This window comes from Charadrius vociferus, unplaced genomic scaffold (genome assembly GCF_000708025.1).
Source record: "Charadrius vociferus isolate BGI_N301 unplaced genomic scaffold, ASM70802v2 scaffold220, whole genome shotgun sequence".
Taxonomy (NCBI): domain Eukaryota; kingdom Metazoa; phylum Chordata; class Aves; order Charadriiformes; family Charadriidae; genus Charadrius; species Charadrius vociferus.
This window is the reverse complement of record NW_009646506.1, coordinates 1,484,922-1,509,006: the sequence shown is the minus strand read 5'-3', so window position 1 is coordinate 1,509,006 and position 24,085 is coordinate 1,484,922.

Sequence of the window (24,085 nt, the reverse complement as noted above, 5' to 3'; positions counted from 1 at the left end):
GTGCAGTGAAGCATCAGTCAGTCATGTACTGTCAACAGTGGCATGCCAAACCTGGGGTTTGCATTAGCAAATGAAGCTACATGGAAGTAACTATCTGACACCACCTGATTACCAAAGAAGGCCAGGCATGCAGAAAAATTCATTCATGGCATTTGGTGAAAGCAGAGTCAACATTAAAATTTTAGTTTTTCAGCCCAACAACAATAATTTTACCTGTGGCTACATCTTCAGTTGTAACAGCACCAAGCAGTTCTTTTTGTTTCAGTTTTTTTATTATTGCTTCTCCTTTTCAATAGTCTTTTGTAAGACAATTATTTCATAAATCTTAATTGTTGCTTCATTTTATATTTTGACTGAACTCAATAGCTAATAACTGCTTCATGCTACAAACCAGCTGTCCCTCACAAGCATGGATACAGATACTGCATATCACACCATAGAACTGCTGAAGTTTTCACGTATCAAAAGGATGCAGAGCAACAGGAGCAAGAGACACGAGGAACTACAGAGTGGGGCGAAGGACCACCTGTCTCAAGTATGTGTACACAGATGTGCACAGCCTGGGAAGCCAGCGGGATGAACTGCAGCTCAGTGTGTGGTCACCAAGCTATAGCATCGTTGGAGTAACAGAGACAGGGTGGGACATTGCACGACTGGAGTGAGGGATGAACACAAGCTCATCAGGAAAGAGAGGCAGGGATGATTAGGAGGGTAGTTGGCCTTAATGTGAGGGTGCAGATGGGATGTCACAGCTCTCCTAAGGGATGGAGGATGGCTGGAGGAGAGCTGTGGGTCAAAGGCAGAGGACATGCCAGTGAGAGTGACACTGCAGTGGAACCACCCAATCGGGTGAGTAAATTAAAGAAACCTTCTTTAAATAACTTGAAGAAGTTTTGACCCTGGTTCTTGTAGGGGACTTTAACTTCACTGACATCTGCTGGAAAGCCAACAAGGTAGGATACAAGTGGTCAAGAAGATTTGTAGACGGTGTCAGGTATTACTTCTTGATACTAGTCCTGGACCAGCCAGCGGGGCTGATGCACAACTGGGTTTGCTATTCACCAACAAGGAAGCTCTGTTTGGTAATGTGATAATCCACAGCAGCCATAGCTGTAGTGACCATGAAACAGTGGGGATCACAATCCAGAGGGGAGAGTGAATAAGGAAAGTAGCACAGCACAGACCCAGGCTTCAGGAGAGCAGCCTTTGGGTTATTCAAGGAACTGGTATTTGCGATCCCACGGGAGTTAGCTCTGAAGAGAGAGAGAGATCAGGAAATCTGGCAGAGAGCTTTAAGGTCAGCTTACCTCAAGCTCGAGAATGGTCCATCCCAAAACTCAGGAAAACATGTGGATCTATCAGGAGACTGGTTTGGCTAAACTGGGAATTCATGATGGGGTTCCTACAGTAAAGACAGCCTGCAGGGGTTGAAAGCAGGAACAAGCTATAAAGGAGGGCACCTTGAACATTGCCCAGGCATGCAGGGATGGTGTCAGCAACATAAAAGCTCACCTTGAGCTGGGGCTGCCTGGCTTCCCAGCCCTGGTCCCCAGCTCAGATGATGGACAGGCCCTGGCAATGCAGCCATTTTGTCCCTCTCGGCTCCCTGGGGAGGTGCTGCACCCTCAGAGGCACTTGGGAGGAAGACAAGAGGCAATGGGCCTCACCTGACACAAGAGCAGTTCAGTTTGGAGGTAAGGAACAGCTTTTCCTCTATGAGGACAGCCCAGACATGCCAGAGGCTGCCCAGAGAGGTCGCACCTTCACCTTTCTTGAAGGTTTTCAAGTCCTATCTGGACTGAGCCCTGAGCATACAACTTTCCTGGCCTGCCTTGACCGTATACTTGTTTTCACGAACCTCTGGGCTTTGCCACTGTGTTCTTATGTCTGATACAGCACTTTGAATTCAGCAGCTTCATTCAAAGGTAGGTCACAATGGTCCACATCACCCCTTCTGCAAATAAGGGCACAACACTTTGAGATATACATGCTTAATTTTAAATTTTAAGTACAGATATTACTTCAGCCTTGTAAATAAGTACATCAATGAATACCTTCCCTCATGTACCTTCTTTCCAGTGAGCTTTTACTAGTAGGGTGGGGAGGACAAACCTACCCAGTTTGCTAAGCAGAACAAACATTTGAATTCCAATAATTCCTTTAAAATCTCTTCACTGCATATAATTGACTTAAGAATACGAAGATGCGTGACAGGGAAAGAGCAGCAGCAGCCAAACAACCACCAGCAAAAACAATTTGAAAACTACGGCAACGCTATTTTCGCTTCTCCTTTTTAGCTGTTGCTGCTATTAAACTTAACACGGAAGAAAACAATAACACTTAACACAATCTGAAACAATTTCCAATAAATGTGACACTTTCCTATCTGCTCTAGAGTTTCATTAAATGAGGGCCACTTTCAGTGATGGTACTGAAAGTTAATTTTTTTTTTATTATTTTTTCTTAATTCCTTAATTGATTGCATCTAGAAGACAAGCTCTTTTCGTTATGTCTTGTGCATTGTGAGGCAGCAGCAGGCGATGCACCCTGCTGTTCACACCGCTGCTCCAAAAATACTATCTCCGTATGATTCTTTCCCAGACTTTTCTGGGACGCACACTGCTGTTGCATACTTTGCTGCTCCCTTTTTCTCTAGTTCTTGTACTGTAACAGAAGTGCATCTCCTTTTACTTTTAAAGATTAACTAAAACATAAAACAATCAGAAATGTAAATGCTACTGTTTTGCAGCTGCAACCAGAAGCTGTTGATTCTGTTCATAAATACCCCATGTCTGTGGTTGTCTGGTAGATAGCAGCTGATTTTCTTTATTAGAAGACATCAGAAAACAGAACAGCAATGAACTGTGAATAATATGGTACCATATAAAATGCACTAATTATCAGGAGAAACAGACATATTTGGATCTAATAAAAATGTCAGAATGTCATTTTTACACCTTTTGGTTACTATTAAATCCCCCTTTCTTACAGTACACACATCTGCAGCGGACCTTAAAAGATCATAAGAATGTCAAGGACACAAAAATGTTCTCTCTGTGTGTTCACAGGTATGGGTCTAAATCAGCTCTAAAGTTACAATTTCTTCTGAACAGCAGAAGTATTTTGACATGAACTGTCACGATTTTTATTTTCTAAATCAACTTACATACAATCTAATATATAGGACTCAATGATACCCATAAACCTATGCAAATGGGTCTTTGTGAATATACATTACTCATTTCCCACATGGGTTTTCTGGTACTCCTTTTCATTCGGGTAAAGCAGATCAAGCACTTGTTTCTCTTCCAGATCAGTCTGCAGAGGAGCAGGATGCAGTGAGAAGCGCTTCAACATATAGGAAAAAAGGGCAGTTCACTCCTCCCTCATAAATCAAAGTGAAACTAGGTAGGTGTAGCACAACATAATCTTGAGTAAATTCCAAAATTTCTGATGCAAGAAACCTAAGGGTGTCAACCAGAAACTTGCCAGAGACCCACAGTAATTAAAGAATCTAAAAATCAACTTATCCAGCCAACTATACTTTTTTAAAAAGTAGGAATATTTAAATGAAGTGGGTAAATGTCCTAAGGTTGAATTGAAGGAGTGTTATTCAGCCTTAATTTCATTCAAAAAGTCTAATAACACCTCTTGATTTAAATTCTGTACATCATTCTGCTTTTGTTTTGGAGTTGCTGGAAATTCCATCATAAGAAAATACTACACACTATTTCTAGTAGTGTATGTTTATGGTTTATGGTTTCTTTATCCCATCCAATTGCCATACATGTAAAGAAAATAAATCTTTTCCATTTCCAAACTATTTAAGAATTTATGTTCATTTTCTATTCCAAGCATTTGATTTGGTCTATGAAAAGTCAGACGGAAAAGTTTCTGCCATTTATAGTCAGGAAAAATATGCTTTTGAGTATTTTCAGACTCTGCAATACACAAGTTTTAAAGCTCAAGATATCATTTTCTTTTGTGATGCTTAGTATCTTTTTTGTTGCCTATTTGTGATAACAATTCCTGGTGGGGATAATGAGGAAAAGCAAATATTTGTTCCACACAAAATCTTTCTTCCATCAGTAACACTGACAGGGATATAAATGTTGAAGCAGTTTCTGTGCATTCGACAAAAACCTGGTATGAAACTGTAGAAATATTTTTTATATTTATCACCAGATGTTATAGTTAGATTGGCATGTTTGCAAAGTAAACAAAACAGAAATAACAAACATGGCCATACCTGCAGAAAGAAAGTAAAAAGCAAGTTGTTAAATTATCACCTCCTAAACCTTGTCAGCTTGGCTTAACACACAGTTTTGCAGGAAAATATAGTCTCATGGTATATATATGAATTAAGGTCAAATTTAGCAATTAACTGTTTTGCTAAATACATAGAACTTCTGCTCTTAGTGTAAGCCAGGAATGTGGAAAAGTTGTGAGCCACTACAACAAAACAGCTCAATCTATACCATTTGGTCATTTTGCATTCTTAAAAGTTAAAAAAACCCAAGACTGTTTGTCTGCCCTTTCATCTTCCCTTTCAAAAATGCAGCAATTAATTGTAACCTTGAGTTGAAGTAATAACCGAGCAAAAAACAGAGTCATCCTGCCAAATTTTTCAAAAATAGGTTGCAATTTTTTATTCCATTTAGTTTTTCACCAACTCTGAGGGTCATGTATCTGCAGAGAGTAAGGGAGCAAGAGATCCTGAAACTGTTATGTTTTCCCTCTTTTGAAAAAAAAAAAAAAAAAAGTACAGCAACCATGTCCGAAAAGCACCATTTAGCAGCCAAAGCGATGTTATGAAAAAACACATGAAAAATTAGCTGGAATTTTTCATTTGCCAGTTAGAATAACTAGGCATGCTATCAAAATTAAAGATCAGACTCACAAACAAAAGGTGCTTAAAACTCCACCACAACTGCAAGGCACACTCATGTCACAACTCAATGTTGCAGAAAAAGCCTGAAATAATATCACCCTAACTCAGTACATTCTTAAACATGCAGCATCTGCCAGCCCCTACTGCGCTGGCTTGGCTGGTGAGGTTACCACCTTTTGCTCTTCCCCACTCAGCCCCTCACAGGTGGTCAACAAACCTTATTTCACCCACAGACTTCCCACTACAGAGGACTGGAACGGACATGATGCCACCTAGAGAACAAGGTTGGAAAGTCACCTCCTAAGGTTTAAACCATTAAGTAGAAAGTCAACAGTAAAATCAAACGATGCATGGCACAATTTCTGAATAGTCTGCTGGTGTGGAGGGTACTGCCCACACAGTTAGGAAGGAGGATTGCCTCCAAAATGCAAGTTGATAACAGAATATGGAAGAATTGTTTTTCCATAAAAATTTCCCTGTTTTTCTATCAGTACTGAGATTCTACACCAGTTCCCAGTCATCATAAATAAGAACTGGGCAGAGAAATAAGGAACTTCAGTGCAGTGCACGAGAGGAGAGGAGTATTTCCCCAAGATTATGTTTTAAACTGCTTTAAATTTAGTGCATTCTGGTAAAATTAAAAAGTAAAATGCACACTTGGAGAATCATTTTATGAGCTTGAAGAATCTGCTGTTTGATAGGAATAACTTAGCTATGTAGGGAGGGGAGATGAAGAAGTGTCAGAGTGAATAAGTTATACCAACACTTTCTTCTCTAGTTTCTGACAGTAGAATTCTCAGAGAACATAGGAAAAACTAAAATCCATAGTAATTTTGAAAGTCTGCAATTCTCTGACAACAAACGACAGTCATATTCTCTAATATTATGGGGAAACTTTTGTCTTTTGGATATCTGTAACTTAGCAGGATTTCAAAAACCGCGTTGCATCTAAACTCACGGATGAAGTGAGATACTCATGTGTTATAGCATTCTTACTGAAAATCCTCCTTTGATGGAAAATAATATGATTTGTAGTACTTCCTCACCCTTCCCTCCAGCACCATACTCAACACATGCATATCCACCTCACAATTTTTGCACATTCAAAGATTATGGTATAAATATACTGGGGAAGGAGACAAGGAAATAACTCCAACACTGATTGACCTGATGAGTTTTTGCTTACATGCAGGCTGGAAGAATTCTTGTGGATTTCTTTATTAACAAAACTGGGAAATCTTCATATTTCTATTAGTGGCTTTCTGTCTGTCATTGCCTAACCATACTTTCAGCACTGTCACCAGCAAAATACATCTCCCAACATATAACCACTGTAATTTTGATGATGATTCTAGAAAATGTGTAGATTTTAGAGGCTGAATGTAACCTAATATAAATTGAAGTAAACAGGCAAATATGGTTAGGCAAAAAGTAGTTTATCTCTTTATCCTACCTATACAGTTTTGGTATTTTCTGTTTTGTTTCATAGAATCATAGAATGCTTTAGGTTGGAAGGGACCTTGAAGATCATCGAGTTCCAACCCCCCTGCTGTGGTCAGGGACACCTCCCACTAGACCAGGTTGCTCAAAGCCTCATCCAGCCTAGCCTTGAACACCTCCAGGGATGGGGCCTATCATCCTCACAGAATCTGTATTTCAAAACAGGTAACCTTTTACATGGAATCTTTTCCTGTCCTTTAACAAACAAGGAAAAAAAACCTTCCCACAACCAACCAAACTCTACCATTTTAAACTGAAGACTATAGCAAGCACCACACCTTCCTTCAACAAATTCTTCTCAGCAGGGCTGATCTTAAACAGCAAAGTCCCAAGCCATTACCCATCACCAAAGCAAGCCTGACCTACTGCATGTGCTTTCACATGCTCTCGGACAGATGCCCACAAATGACTGTCTTCCCCTACATCCCTGTGAGACACTGCTGCTCCTCTGCCCTGCCAGCCCTTGGAAGTTTCATGCCTTAAGCCTCATCACATACCAAGGTTCAGCTCCCAGACCCTGAGAGACAACTCCATTACATCCCCAGTCTTGGGGGAAAATCGGATTTACGCTGGTGTCATGCCATAAGTTCACAGCCTATTAGATCAATACCTCTTAAAGCAGAAGCAAGGAAGCACAGCACAGGCTGCTTTCACCACCTGCACAGGCAGAAGATGAGGTTAGACTCCTGCTGTCATTGCCACTGACCCAACAAGTCCTGCTCCAAGTGTGAGGCTTGCTTTCACTCCCTGCCTGCACCCCCTCACCATTTCCAGCAGATCCCAGTTCCCCCGCACCCAGAGCAGAGTCCTTGCTCTCTCTGCGGCTCTGTGGTGTCACAGGGTGGGATGCATATGGCCAGCATGATCCAGATGCCAAGCTGCAAGACAGGACCACCCCCAGCCTAGTTCAATTATTTTTATTTTTTTAAATGGGGAGAGAGGCCAGTCACAGGAATTTTAGTATAAGAACATAAAGGTTACTATGCAAGTATATTTTCACTTATCCTATTTAACTCTGAAATATACCACTAAGCTGCTAATATCTACTAAGCACTAAACCATTTATAGAAGCTGAATAATATATGTAAAAATTTAACTGTTTACATTCACAATGTCATAAAGTAAATATAAATGCTCATTCATTATTTAAAATGTGTGTCTCTTCACAGCACATTCACGTCATTGCAAATTTTATGTTTTCCCCACTAGGTTTTGGCTAACCAACTTCACAGATACGTTACCACCATCTTTTGGCTAAACTGTATCCTAACCTATATTGATAGCTTTTTCTTACAAAATCTCTTACAAATAGGGCTGTTTTAAGGGGGAAAGGGGAAGGGTAGAAGATTCATTCAAATTCATATTTCTGCCATAAACATTCAGTGACAGTTGTGGAAATCTTTGGATGCAGTTGGTTACCTGCTCTGTCTCTGAATGGAAGATTTCAGTTGGGCCAAGAAATTGGGACTGAGGTGGTGGGACAGCTGTCCACCATACCTACAAAAACCACCTCTGTTATTTACCTGGGTACATCTTCTGACCGTGAAGAAGAGCCAAAACGGGTATTGAGGCTCAGGCTCTGGCTCTGGCTGATAACCCAACTAAGAGAACCCTTTTGGACCCAATTAATATTTACAGTGATGCTTTTACATTATTGTAGCCCTCAAACTAAATCTTTATCATTAGTTTGTTGCCCTAGAATTGTGTAAAGGTAATTTTGTGTACACATGCAAATCAGGTCCACTAATTGTTAATCAGCTATGGATACTTGCTTGCATCATATTGTTTTCATAAAACATAATGCGAGCCTACTCTAGGGATTTGCTACTACTGTGCTTTATTATTTGCTACATTTGTACTTTATATTACGTTGTGTAAAAAACTCTAAATTCAGACTAAAGGAGATTTGTTAAACGTATTTTTCCCTCATGTTTTGTGTTGCATTTTTAAAAGTGTTTATTGAAGTTAGTTAAAAAAGGGGATGAAACTGCTGCTACTTATTTAGGCAGAAATCTCCACTCACTTCTGTATTAACATTATCTTTTTGTCAACTGATATCACATCATCAAAAAAACCCATACATATGTTACATCTGCTAATGGACCCTCAACAGGATCATGTAAGAGCAAGGATGGCTACTTATGCAGTGACCAGGATGGAGGGAATATATGCCAAGTAAGGCATAAATACAGGACTTCAGGAGATTGTGTAAGCTGGACTGCTGGAATTTGCTGAATTTTGAGAATATACCAAAAGAGGGAAAAGAAATAGCTACCTTTAAAAGAATTTTTTGCTTCTCTGGATCTGGAGTGGTTCTGTCTAAGCATTTATTTTCCTAACTTCAAAAATTAGGACTCATGGAGCAAAGGCTACAGAGCACAAAACACATCAGAAAAGGTAGAATTGTCTTGCTGTCGCTGAGGCAGAGGACCCTCCTTTTCAAGTCTTAGTTTCACCCATTTGAGGTGTCACATTCTGTCTCCACTGAGGTCTATGGAGTTTAGTCAATGACCTCAGTGAAAGCACTTGTAGGCTAACCTGGACTTGAAATTCGCACTGGTGTGACTAAGGTCCTTAACTATTTAATTTGCCTTTCAGAGCTATGTTTGTTCTTTCTATGTAGATCCCCTCTCAGCATATCACCACATATACGTAACTGGGTGCACCACCCTTTTTGTATGAAAGGAAGTACCATTTTAGAGCAAGACAAAACCAGTAAACTGCAAATGTGGGTGATTTCTCATTGAACAAGGACTGAATTTGCCATGTTGAGTTCATTTCATCTGTAGAGCTCTTAATCCCATCAGAATCCCCTCTTCCTCACTTGTAAAAAAATATTCTCCCAGGGCAAAACAACATAAAGTATTATGTCTTTTTAGTATGATGCTTTATATTCCAACTACTGCAATATGTAATCAATTCGACATTCTGCTTCGCAAAGCAGTCATCATTCATTGCCACCCTGATCTATGAGTGTAGATACATCATGATTTGCCTATGGCATCGAGTATCGCAGCTTTGTTAATCTATAGCAGAAAGATAATTTACTGCATGACAGCAGCAAATACCAGTGCAAAACTTAACGTAAAAGTGAAGCAATAACACTTAGAGAGAAATACATGCTATGTGTATATTTAATATGGGCATATTAGAAATACATATTTGCTAGCAACAATTACTGAAGTGAGGTCAGATTTTAGCAGCAGTACTTCTTTGGATTAGTACCTTAATGCACAAAACTAGACTTTTTAAATTAGACTTCTTATGCCAAATTATTGTGATGAAATGTTTCTTTGTATATTACTAATTGCAAATTAGACTGTAGTCTTGTGGTCTGGCAGTTTTGTCATGGTTTGTGATGGAACTATATTTACAGTGAAGTGACTTCTTGTATAATACTGGCTCAACCTGTCCAAACAAAAGGCACTTTTACTTTCTTCAAGGTCTTCCTTTGGATTTATTAAGAGAAAATAAGCAAAACTGGTAATAATTAGCTAAATTACGACTTATGTGTAAAGCCACACAGTTCAAAAATCTTTACCCCTTTGTTAGGTTTATATGTACTTGTGAAGACAGAGGTGTAAGACAGCTGATATAACTGAGCACAACAGGATAGGCAGGAAGCCTATGAAAGTATTTTTCAGTCTGAAGAAAGTCAAATGAATTTAAATAAAGGCATCTAATAAGCACTGGTAACATTGCCATAACCACGTGCCTGTTAAAATGTGAATAACAAGTACTTAGAAAGGTATTATATGTGTAATTTTATATATATCACATAATCTGTATCTAAAAAATATACATACCTATACAAAAAGATATTCTTCCATCTCTGCTCATGTAATTTGAATCTTCAGGGTTGTGAAATCTGGAAATCCTGAAGTAAGAATGCATGCAAGAACAAGAATGTTTTAAGGCCATATGGAACCACATCTGAAAATAGGAGGAAGACAATCATGTCTTAAAAGAATATTTACATATATCTGAAGAAAATTGTACCAAAATGGACAGTCAAAAGAGAAATAGGTTATTTAAGAAAAGAGACACTGATGGATAGCAACTTGAATGGACATGCTATCAAAGAAAAGAGGAACCTTGAGTAGGGAATTTTATAATTCATCCATGCATGGAAGTTGACTATACAAACTGCGAAGGTGGAGCTACCTCTAGACTGGTTATCTAAAACTATAACAAACTGCACTGAGTTGTTTCTTCAGAACAGGAGGGGCAGAACGGATCACACTGCTGTCCCATATATGTACTACTACATAGATAAGTACTGTCTTGTTACCATTAAAGGGGAGCATACCTTAGTATTTCATTTACATATGTGTAGGCTCTTTGATTGTTCTGGTCGCCTACTCCTTTTGAGTGTTCCAATTCAATCTGTATGCAACTAGGAAATGTCCAGTCTTCCCACACCTGTCTCTGGTGTTGGTATTCTGATAGTTAAGAAGGTATGTGAATTATTGTGCTAGGGATGTGATGCCAGGAGTGAACCAGAAATCAGACAAAAAAGCAGGAAAGTACAATAGCTTGTCTCATTCTAGCTGGCAACAATTACATTAATCAGGAATTGTACAATACCATAACTGGAGATTTACAGGATGAAAAAAACCCTAGCTTGAAATTTCAAAAAGGTGGGGGAGCTTTCTGTTCCCATTATTCAGTAAATGAGGGGGAAAAGCAATCACAGAGCTACACTGCGTATATGCTTATATTGCTTATATTTTTCCAGCAAGGGGAAATCTTCAAGGAACTAGCAGGTTTCTGCTTGTCGTCTAAAGAGCCAGTGTATTGTAGCTTTGCATCATTGACATTACAGTGTTCATAAAATGGCTATAAAGAGACCCATCCCAGCTGAATCTTATTCTAGTTGCTTGCAACCACATCTAGTGGAAAAGCTACCCTGACAACATACACAAATAATAAAATCTACTACAGCAAAATTTCATATAAGAAAAAAGAAGAGGAAAGAACATAAAGGAAGGAAAACATTTATCATTACGTGGGCAACACAGAGGCAAAAACTGAAATCACTGAAAGCAAGTTAAAACTGCTAGAATCGAAAAACTAGAAAAATAAGTTTTCTTTGAATTTTGAAAGTCTAAAAGTCTTATGACATACCTATTTGCATGAGAAGCTTTAAGTTCAAGAAGATATTTTGGATAAATGAAAAGAGACACTAAAGCCTGTATGTTCCTTCAAAGGTAGTACCCCCAGTTTTTGCAATTAGTTTAAATTATTTTAGATAAAATTTAGACTACACCAAAAAGGTTTCTAAATGGAAATACACTGAAATAAGGGGGAGGGAGGGATTGTGAACTTGCAGGAGGGATTTTTCTCCCTGTTGCACTGACTTTACTGGTTATTTTTTAAAATTTCTGTAAAGGTCCTAAATCTATAGTTCATCCTTGTTACATTTTTTCAGTGTGGAAGCTTTGAAATTTAAGCCAGAAGAATACAAAACATACCTTTTTTTTTTTTTTCTCCTTCCCAGTTAATATTTTATAATTGGCTATGAAAGCACTTATTTGGACAGAATCCAGATAATCTCAAGTACTTTGGGTACCTGCCGTTAAAAGCAGTATTGTTATGCAACTTACAAATGGCAATTTTCCCATGCCAACCACAAACTATTTTTAACAGTCATTTGGCACAGTGTGTGACTGCTGTATCATTATCATGGTAAATGTTTTGTTTATTGAAAACCGACTCTCTGTGAACAACTAAGCCAACTAACATTAGGTATTAAATAGCACTCTTCATGTTGGTCCCTTAGCAAATGCTGTTGCACTAATGTATTCAACTATGTTATTGCAAGCAGCAGAATATTAGCTACCGCTAAACACTTAAATATTCTTTTTTAAACCAACTATGAACATCTTAAGGAAATTGGGTTGCTTGAGAGATTCAGTGTCTCAGTTCCCAAAGGGTCCAGAGCTGGTTCGGTTGAGAGGGGCATGTGGGCAGAGGATGAACTTTGCCATCCTTCTGATCCCCACCATCCTTCAAATAAGCATCAGCAGGGGAGAAAGATGGGAGAGGCAGCTGTCAGGGATATGATCTTCCTGAAGAAGAGGGAGAGAATAACCAAGTTTTTCTTGTTCATTGAGGGACAACAGGAAAAAACAGGTTTTGTCTCTCTACTACATTGTTCTCCACAAAACAAAACAAAGCAAAGCAAAACAAAGCAAAACAAAACAAAACAAAACACAGCGAACAGGAATTGTACTGGAATACCTTACATAAAAGGAAAAAAAAAAACAACACGAAACCAAACCACACAGGAGTTGTCATCTTGGATGATCCTTCCCCTTCTATAAACCTGAACACGGCTTTCCTTTTGGCAGGAAAGGATCATTTTAAACATCCCTAACAGACATGCTTCACTGCTCAACACTCAGGTTTTCTTACCATATAAAACCATCTATCACAAGTCAGTGAAGACCCAGGAAGAGATTAAATCCTAAGCAGGCTGAGCGCTCCCCTGCTTTTAAAAATCAACCTAAACACGAAAAAAGAAATCAAACTTCTAAGAAGCACTACGTTTCACAGACTAAACCATAAAACTATTCAACCAAGTCGGTCTTTGAAACTTTTCATTTAGCTCTAGGAAGATAAACAGTAGATCAGCATTTTCATTGAAAAGAAATGTCATGGCTCATTCCTTTCTGTGATTGAAGAGGACGTAGCAACATCTTTCAAAAATCAGGAGAGAAACATATGCTTGCAATAAAAAATAAATAAAAAAGTGATTGTTGTTCCATTAAATGTTTCAGTCTGTGATTACAATTACTTCCTGATTGGAAAGAATTCCCATGTAAAAAACCCTATGTAATAATAGCTGAAGTAGATCAAAACAGAAATGGTAAACCTCACTGGATCAGCCAGGGGTTGCTTCCCTAGACAAGGCGCAGAGAGGGAAACTTAACTGCTCTTCATATTCATATGTTCTTTTTTTTTTATTATAATTGTGCAGCTGAAGAGACTTTCATTCCCCAATACTTCTCTGTTCTCCCTCTCCATTCCATAGAATTTAACCTGGAACAAAACAACTTAAGTAGTTTAAGTTAGAGCAGTTTTTGATTGAGGCAGGTCAGAAAGTCCTTACACGGGCAGTTGTAGAGGAGGAATAATATTTAACAGCTAGGACTGGCGGAGACAGTGGACTCCAGCTGGCAAAACAGCACCAAAAATAGGGCTTTCCCTTTGATGTCGGCAACCACATTGGGATGGCTCAAAGACTGGACACTAATGAGTCATAGTCCACAAAGGAAACCACTGTCATGGAACAGGACAGGAGGCAGTGTCCTTGTGTCAGGCGGACACAAACCCTGCAGACTGTTTTATAGGGTAACCGCCTGTGATTGAAGGCTACTAAGATATAGACCAAGGAGCAAATATAGAGCTAAGAAAATCAAGATTTTTGACAAAACGTCTTCCTTTACTGCAGATCTTTAGAGATCAGAACTTTTCATTGGAGGGTACAAGTTTCAAGGAAGGACTCTACAATTTTATCTGTCAGAAAATATTTCTTCAGGATCAAATGACTGCTTCAAATAAAGGTGTAATTGAGAAAATGAGGGAGGAGGAAGGAGAGAGCCTCAAGAAGCAGTAGATGACCTTGCCAACATCACGAGCAGTGTATCTAGCTCTTATCATGACCCAAACCCATAAGAAATACATAACATGAAAAACAGCTCTGTCTTACATGCAACACACAATTCCCCTAGTGTCCATGGCAGGATGACATTAATGGAGTTATAGCCAAGTCCCAGGCAAACATAGCCAGACTGGCCTCAGCCTCCCCTCACATCCTCTTGCAACCCTCAGCAGTGCAACCTCCATGACATTTCCACTACCCTCCTCTCAGAAAACCCCTCTGCTAGTAGTCTGACACAGTCCAGGATGGGAGTGGCACTTGAGCTGCTGGGTATCAAGGTGGAAGCTAATACTTCACTTATTTAAACTGTAGCATGGACTCAAACACTAGGGCCACCACAGAAGCTGCACAGGAGCTTCTGCTGGTGTGACAAGGAGAGTGTTGTACCAGGTGAACTAGTAAGAAAAGATTAAAAGGAAACAGAAATGGCAAGTTTGGCTTTAGATCCTTGGGAGAGGCAAAAGCAATAGAGATAGGACAGGTATTAGACCCATAACTGGAAATAAAGCGCTCACGTGTTAAATCCACCAAAGGACAAACAAAGCAGGACACCTGGGAACCTGTAAAAACATTCAAAACACAAAGAAAGTCTTACAACTGCGGATCAGTGATTGGATGCTCCATATGGCAAGCTGGAAGGCAAAGGCCTCCAAACTCCTCTTCTTGAAAAGCAGTAAAATAGACACTGATTACTGGACAAGCATTGTTGAGCTTCTAACATCCATACTTTCTCCCTTTTAGTGCAAGTTTCTTGCCCAATTGGTGTACAAACTCCAGCCAAGAGCAGAAAACACTAGTAACCTTCACAGAGTATCTTTCTGCCAGAATCCAAGCCCGAATTTGCAAGTCAAAGTGACGATCTGAAAGAGTTTTGGATGTTTATATAAGATTATCCTCCAGCTCTTTAGCACCATAATGCATTATACTAGTAATTTAACGTAAATATAAGTGTACATAAAAAGTATACACAGAACCACTCAAAAAAGCATCTAGAGAACCTACAGACAAGGAATAGGAAACCTTTAGTGTTGATGATGACTACTTTCTTTGTGTTAAATTTAAAATAGTAATGATTTTCTTTTATCTTAAATACACAAACAATGGAGTAAAACAATGTCAAGTCAGATGAGAAAAACCTAAGTCACTTCAAACAATTGAGATCTGATGCATACTGTAAGTACAGTTCTGCTTTCAACAGATTAAAGTACTCTCAGATCTATTTTTTGTTCTAGTCAAAGGAAGACACATTGCATAAAACATCAGGGGGCTTTCTTTGATCAGATGCATATCGTTACATTTCTTGTTAAACAGTTATAAAAATAAAAAAGCCTTATAAGGGGTAAAGTCAGAGGATATTTATATTTTCCAAACGACAGCTCAGTCAGGGTCTTGAATTTAGTACCACTTTCAAGGTGTAAAAATAATTATTTGTACAGTAAGTTTTGGAGTTATATCTCTAGTGGAGATAAAGGAATAATCCACAGCTCTGTGCAAAACAAGTCCCACTTGGAAAGGTTTGTTACCTTCATTGAAATAATACCTGCTTAATATCACTGGATTAGAATAGCAAGAGTTTCTGAGCATTAATAGAGCCTTTTTGTGCCACTCTGGAAGTCCACAGGAATGATAAAACTGTCTTAATTAAGTCTAAAGATTTTCTCAGCATAAGAGATTATCCCTCTGAGAGACAGCCAGAGCAGTTCTTTGTCTTCAACAATTAGATCACATCTGAGGTACAAGTGGCAAAGCCCAGAACAGGAGTTTCTAAAAATAGAGCGTGGCAAGGATGTGGTGGTGTTCAGCCTCAACATATAGCCTCGTTTATCAGGTTTTTGAAGGCTGTTCAGAAGGTAAAACAGAATTTGAGCTATCCAGGTTTTATATTGATTTTCCTCTGTGTCATGAAAAAGGGAGGTTAATCAACTGCTAAGAAATTGGAAGGAGATTAACCATAGAAAAGAACTTGTAATACAAAGGAAAATGGGACAGTTAAAATCCTCATACTTAGGATGAGATAAAAGCCACACTGCAGTGAAGAAGGCTGATTTCTCCATCCTTTTTTCATCTTGCAGCTCTGCAGACTTTAGCACCCAGCAAAATAAATCTAACCATGCAATAAAAGGCTGTTTTTCCTTGGACCATATTTGTTTGTCAGATCACCAATACGCACTGAGCACAACGGATGCCTGGCAACAGTTTTCCTTTTCTGTGTTACCTAGGCAACTTAGTTTTAACAGTCAAAGCAAAAGAGAAGGAATTATTCTTAAAACATCAAGAAATCAAATAACATTCTGGCAGATTAAAAGAGTTTTATCCTCCACATTTATCTAAACTATTCACTAACATACTTAAACTCAAAGATGTAATTCAGCTATTCTGTCCTTTCTTGAGTCATAGCTGAAACCATGACAGGGCAACCACTTTGAATAATGTCTTCTTAGTGTCTGCTTGCCAATCCCACCCTTTGTCTCAGAAATTATAACTTTCATCATCCGAGACATTTAGGGATTTTTCAGAAGGGCCCTACTTTGTGTTTTAAAAGTGTATGTTTTTCTTACAACAGCAGTATGTCAAGTACTAGGTAGCATTTCTAAAGTCTTGGTATTTCAAGGAAAATGCTTACTGTTTATGCAAATAAAGGCCAGGTCAACAATTTATGTTTTGAGTTAATCAACATAGAGCAACGGATTTATACAAACAATTTTTTCAGGCTGTGGAAAGCAATTTCATTCTGACTTGCAAGACCACGCCTAAGAGCTATGTAACTCTGTTCCTTTAGTGGTCCACTCTCTGCAAATTCCTACATCCATTATACAATGTTTAAAGGCTTGATATAAGACCTATACAGGAGTTACTTTCCAACTCTACATGTGTTAAAACTACATACATATAGCAATGCCATATGCCTGCCAATATATTATTTATTCTTCTTCCAAAAACTGGAATAGATTGTGAAAGTTTTTGTTTTAAACCTGCGCCTCCATGTGCATGCTGCAGTATCTATGTAGTGCAGTTAGAACAAGGCTGGCATTTTTATGTTTTCTCAAACCAGGTGCAACTTCTGTACCTAAGGAAGGCTTCCCACTAAACTGATATAAGAGGTGAGGAATTGTTAAACTGACATAAGAGGCGAGGAATTGTTACCTACTGGTTGTATTAGACCATTATTCTCCCTTTCTCTGTAGGATTGGAATTTGTATGAACTACCAAAATTTATAGAAATAATTTATAGTGGTAGGAAGATATTTTTATCTGCAGGTGAAGCTTTCATATTTTCAGATAAGGCTGTTGGCAAGATGACCAACTCATGTCATCCCTTGTAGGATTTTTTTCATGTCTATGAGGTGAGGATCTGTCCACTAAGAAATCCACTGAGATTTTTGATTTGTCTTTCAGATGCATATCAAGCATTTCAGGATAAACATCCTCCTGGTAAACAAATACCTTTGGTAGCACAGCTTGGAAAAATAGCTCTATCGTGACAACTTCCAACATTTGACATTCTCTCCTGTCCACATTTATGCAAAATAATTTGCAAATACCAGGTACAACAGGATAGGGGTGAATGATGAGAAAAACTCTTTTTTGCATTCATAGGCTTCAGTGTATTCTTTTCAAGTAGTTCAGCATGGCTATGTGTTAAAATGCTAATGCCAACCATTTGCATAGTCTCGTCTGAATAATAAATAGCGGAGAGTCACTGAATAAGAATCAGAGTGAAATCTGTGTCTACACAGACACACCACTGACCTTACAGTCTCCTTTACCAGTTTCAGGATATTTTCTTGTTTCACTTTCTTGGGAAACATCAAGCGATACTTTGCTTTTATTCTAATATTTATATTCAGCATGACTTATCTGTCGTTGCACCGATCCCCACTGTGTGTGCTTCTCCGCCCCTTGGAAAACTTCTCTCCACCCTCTGTGGTTTGGTTCTCACATTGGTTTTGGCAGTTCTTTTCCATATCTGCAATAAAATCCCAGATTCCAAGTAGCAATAATTGTCCAAAGAAGAAATTTTGTCCATAGTAGCAAGAGATCACTTGAAGGCACTGGGAATAAATGCCCTCCATCTCACAGGAATGCATCCATGCATAGGTGAAAAATGGAAGCATGTTGGCAAACCAACCCATACAGGGACACAATAGCTATTTAACCAACCCTTGTCTTTGTCATCTGGCTTTTAGGCTTTTTTTTTTCTGTGAAAGAATGGCTACTATATCATGTAAATAATGTATTCAATTCTTCATTTCAATTATGCAAAACCAAATCTACACAGAAAACTAAGGTTCCCTCTGGGTCTAATTTTGATATCAGAGAAATTTTCTAAGTTGAAAATGCACTATGAGGCCATGGTGGAGACAGTAAACCTAACTTCATTTGCGGGGGGGAGGTATTGAGGGTAAAAAATCATCTCTAGAATGATTAAAAAGCTTATTTCTCTCTCTCTTTCAAATTAACTGCATATGAGGCAGTACAAAACAAACACACAAGCAAAGCAGTTTGCAAAGCACTGATTTTACCTGAAGTTTCTGCTGGGACCTAAACTCCAGACATGCACCATATGTGTATGGTTAGCCTTGCACGCATGAGTAGCCTGGTTACTGCGTGGGCACGGTGGTGGCCATTCCTCAGAAGACATGGCTGGAGGACACGTTTTGCGAGATGGAACTTCTGTTATGGAGAACCAGATTTCATGAACCCATTTCAGTTAAATTTTAGAGTATTATATTTAAACGAGGTGCAGATTTGGGTCTGAACAAGAAAGATCTCATAGCTGTAACCACAGAGCATAACCCAGAACCAATTTAATTGTATTAATTTCAGCTAATGAAGTAGTGCAGATGAAAACCTCTTAGAAAATTGTTACAGACATACATACACATCCTCCAGTAAATCTTCGCAAAAAGGTTGAAATCTGGTCTTAAAGTCAACAGCACACAGTTCGTAGATGTGAGCAAGCTAGGACATTGTCCTGAACCTTTGAGTCTTCATGTCAAAAAAACCATTGCAAACTAAAATCTGTGTTGTGCCTCAATACTGTAGTAAGTGTTGCTGCTCTGTAGGTTTTGTGGGGTGGGGAGCTGTTTATTTTCTAAAGACTGCTTATGTGTATGTCAGCCAGGTCAAAGGAACATGTGGCTTTTAACCCAAGGTCATCAGCTTTCATTCCTCTAGTTACTTATCAGAGAGTATGAGAGAACACAAATAAGAACTGAACATACTTAAACAGAAAAAGTGGTGAATTAAAGAATAGATAGACAAAAATTCAGGGGTATTCACAGAATCACAGAATTGTTGACATTGCCAGGGACCTCTGTAGATCATCTGGTGTACCCTCCCTACTCAAGCACGGAGACCTAGAGCCAGTGGCCCAGGACCACATCAGGCCAGGTGGCCTTTGAATATATCCAAGGATGGCGACTCTGCAACTTCTCTGGGTAGCCTGTGTCAGTGCTCAGTCACCTTCACAGTAAAAAAGTATTTCCTGATGTTCAGAGGGAACTTCCTGTGTTTCTGTTTGTGCCCTTTGCTACCAAAAAGAGCCTGACTCCATCCTCTTTACGTCCTCTCTTCAGGTATTTGTGCACATGGATGAGATCCTCCCAAGCCTTCTCTTCTCCAGGCTGAACAGTCCCAGCTCTCTCAGCCTTTCCTCATAGGAGAAATGCTCCAGTCCCTTCATCATCTTTGTATCCCTTGTCTGGACTCTCTCTGGTATGCCTCTTTTGCACAGGACACAGGTTCAGTTATTAAGGATCTTGGTTTTGACTGGGAAATGAGACTGAAAACAAGAGGGAGTTTCTGTTCTCTCACAGCAACAGACTTCCCATGCGCTTCAGACAGCGTTAGCTCAGCTTCCTCTGCTCTGTAACCGACCTAGCAATATCCATGCACTCCATTGGAGTGCTGGAAAATGTAAGCATCTGTAACTGAAGTGTCCAATGCTTTCCCTTAATAGAAAGTTTTGATTAAGTATCGTAGGTGGTTTGATAAAGTAACTGGTACTACAAAAAATCTTGATGGCAGCTGCTACATAAGCTACCCGGCAGCTCTTAAAATACCACTGTAAAGCAGAAAGGACACAGAATTGAACAGGAATATTTTCAGCAGCATCCCACAAGGATTAATTGTTGAATTTCATGTTTTTATTAGTGGTATGAGGAAGGAAAACTTTCCATCACATGCTCACTAAAGCTTGCAGGGGAAACAAAGAATGGGGCAAGGGAAAACATGAAAGAGGAGCAGTCACTGATAAAGACTTACATTAATCTTTAGGAGACCAGGTAAAGCAAGCAGCACTCGTCTAACTACAGAGAAACATAAAATCATATATCTATAAGTATATGGCAGAGCTAACAAACAGCAAACCCCTTCTTGTCTTGATGTATATGCTTCAAACAGGCTATCGATAAATCAGAGGTTTTGCAAGTTTACTTCATATGGAAAGTGTCCAAGACTTCAGTCATCTTAGTGTAACCAAAAGAGAAGTCAAAAGAAGATTTAATCATGATCTATAAACACCAATACGAGGAATTTATCTGTGGCATTGGACTCTTCAATTTTAGCCAATAAATATACAAGAAGGCCCAAAGATATTAAGGCTGGAGGTTTAAATCGGGTATTTTAACAGTTCTGGTGGTGGCACTTTCAAATTATGCCAGAATTTTTTATACCAAAATATTTTCAAAAGAGCTTTTTAAAAAAAACCAAAAACAAAAAACAACCAGATATGTTCTACCACCTCTTTTTATTAAAAGTTAAGCTAAATGGTCAGAATATTTCCTCATGGACTTGTCTCTTCATTTATTAAATGAAACTTGGTTTTTTATACCAGAGGTAGGAAGAATTGTCAGCATAGGGGGACTTCTAAACAAAACACAAGGTTAAGAAACTTTCCATTAGTATCACTGAGGTCCACTGTGAGCAAATGTTGTCTGCCATGGGGTGAACCTTGTTGTAAGAAATTCTTTCCTTCCATACCAAAAATGTAGCATAGCTAAACTGAAGTTTGCAGTTCTACTACCATAACCATCTAGAATAAACTCCAGTGAGGCACAAAGACTAATGTTGCCCTTGCTGTGGAAAGCACTACGCATTTTACTATGGTACAACGCTAGAAAAATATAAGACCAATCACAGCTCTTCTATCCAGAATCTTTTTTTTTTTTAAGGGGGTTCCATAATTACTTGAACCGGTTTAGTCATAAGTCAATAACGTGATGATTTCCTGGAAGCTTTGTGTTGCTCTCCCTTATCCTGACAATATGCAGATATGCTTCCTGTGCAAATTCAAGGGAATATAATTCTTCTCAAAACTTCCCTTTAATTCATGAGGAGGGAACAGCAAGCTAGCCAAGACCATAAAGATACTTCATGGCTTCTAAATAACAGAGCCAAGAGTTGCTGAAGTTTGCAGTCAAGGTTTTTAAATAAGGATGATCCTAAGTAGAGGTGCCAGTAAAGCCCCATAAGTTCATTTCAGGTGGAAAGTGAGTTGTTATAAACGGATGGACAAAGAAAAGCTAATAAAGCCTTGACTGCCGTTCAGGTTGAACCCTAGTTAAATTATATGCAGAGATATTACCTTTTAGAGAAAATTAAAGGTAATGCTGACATAGATACAACAGACAAAGCTGCGCAAGTCCTAGAACTGATAGGATGCTTGGTATCGCTTGAATGAGGGAACAGAAATTACAAATGGCAAACACCTGCTGCATTATAGATTTGGATTCTCTTCTTTTAAGCCTGTGGGCATAATTTGAAATTTTAGTTCCACTTGTACTTGACCAAAGTTTTCTGTCAAGGCACCATCTGTAGCAATGAAATTCCCATCCAGTTCCAATTCCAGACACAAACCAAACCAAACCAAATGAAAATTGTACCAGCAAAACAGCTACATGAAAGTACACAGCTTCAAAGTATCAAAATTTTTGTTTATCATATCATATTTACACTCTGTATAAAATGCCCTCTGGGAGGATTTGGAACAGCCACATCCAGTAAAAGCCTCAGTAAAAGCAAAAGAACAACAACTTGAAAAAGGCTCATGGGTCTGCAGTGCTCCCCAAAGCACTGTTTCCAAAATCACTCCATTTGTTCTTTTGGGGCAATTGGGATTGTATGGGTCAGTTCAGCAACGGCAGGTGTGCTGTCCTCAGTGCGTACAGATGACCACGTGTGCTGTGCAATCATACACAGGTGAGGCAAGCAGTTAGGAGGAAAAAAGGGAATTGTTTCTCACATAAAAGAGCATCTCCGAATTGCTCTGTTTTATTTTCTTTCTTTTGTTTTGTGATCTTCTGAAGGAAGTAAATGACTGGTGATGGGAAGAGATCCAGCAGTTTTGCATAGATTTTTCCCAGGAGCATTGAGAAGAGAACTGGATTCTCAGCCAGGTAACAAAAATAGGAATGAGTATCTTACAAGGGAAGAAAAGGGTTTTCAACACTTTTCATATTTTAACTGGGACCTGGCACACCACAAAGCGTTGCCTAAACACAACATATAAGCAGAGAAACTTGTCCACATTCTTGGTTCACACTAGCTGAGTTGTGGTAAAGAGGAAGGAAAGGTGTTGTAACACGTTCCCGAGCTCATGCCAGAGCCATTGTGCAACCTGTTACTACAGCGTGGAACCAGAAAGAGCTGTAGCCAGTATGCTTAGCACTTCTCTTGCTTCAGTAAACATTACTTATTTTGGGCTGGTAACCTAGCAGAACTGTTTGGCATGTGCATTTTTTTCTGTCCTTTTGAAAAGAATTTAAGAAATTGAATGCCTTTGATACCACTGTGGTGGCAACCATCAATCAATACTCGTATTAAGGTTACCCCTAAGGGAAGTTAAGCTTCCAGGCACCAGAAGAGAGAACCAACCTACTGGTAAAGGCACTCTTCTTGGAGGCATGAGTTGAAAACCTTTCAGGTAGAAGAGAAAGCTGTACCAAGGTCTGCTGCACCATGGATGACCATAAGCCCTACCTCTTTTCCCTTGGATTAGTTTCATGGGAAAGAGATCTCATAGGCATCTAATTTCAAAAGACAGTTCAACATCATGATCCTGCTCTGACCCTTCTCTGCCAGCCACAGAAAGTCTCAGGGAGGGCCAGCACAGCATGATGTAAAGTACTCATGGCTACTGAGGGAGATGTTTTGTGGCTTTTGTCCAAAGTCCCTTAACAGCTTTGAAACAACCACCATCCTCCAAGGAGCTGGAGTAAGTGTACGTGCCTTTTCTGGCCTTTGAAAAGAACATTCAAAATTGCACACAACCAGCTTTTCCACAGCATAAGTTGTCTATTATTAATTAACACTTGTGCCACACCCAGCTGAGACTACAAGTCCTTTTCCCTGGTTACTGCACACACTGATAACAAAGGAAAGACCAGTGCAGTGATTAAAAAGTAAGACTGGAGAAGCAAGGCAAGTCTGAGGCCACCCAGCAAGTCCCTGACACAGGAATGCAATCTGGCTTTTAAACAGTTTAACCCTGCTAAGGCCAGTATCTTTCTGCACGCTGAGTGCCTGAACAACCTGAGATGCTGCTGCGGTTCCATAATGCTTTAGTGGCAGAGACAGCCAATCAGGATAACCCAATGCAACATCACCTTCCTGAACCTGCAGTACTCAGGATTCCTCTTATGGCTTAGCCTCCCTAAAGTGCCCAGTGTGATAGTAGATTGAAAGCCTACTCATGACTTTCTGCACTAGCATATTTTACTGAAGGTCTCCTAATCAGATGGAAGGAAACACGGTAGAAGTCAAGCTTGTGAGATAAAACTTAGGAGCTTTACAATGAATTAGGGCTGAGCGTATCTAGCAGGTCAACAGTGCTGAAAGCAATAGGCTCACCCCTTCCCACTTCCCACTTCCCACTTCCCACTCCAGGAGCTGCTTCCTGTTGTCCCCATCCAACAGCTGGAGCTTCTTAAATGCCAGTGGAGAACACAACCCCCAAGGAGATGGAGGATGGGATCCTGTCCCCTGCCTCCTAGTGTTTGTCCACCACAAATAAAACTTCTTCAGCA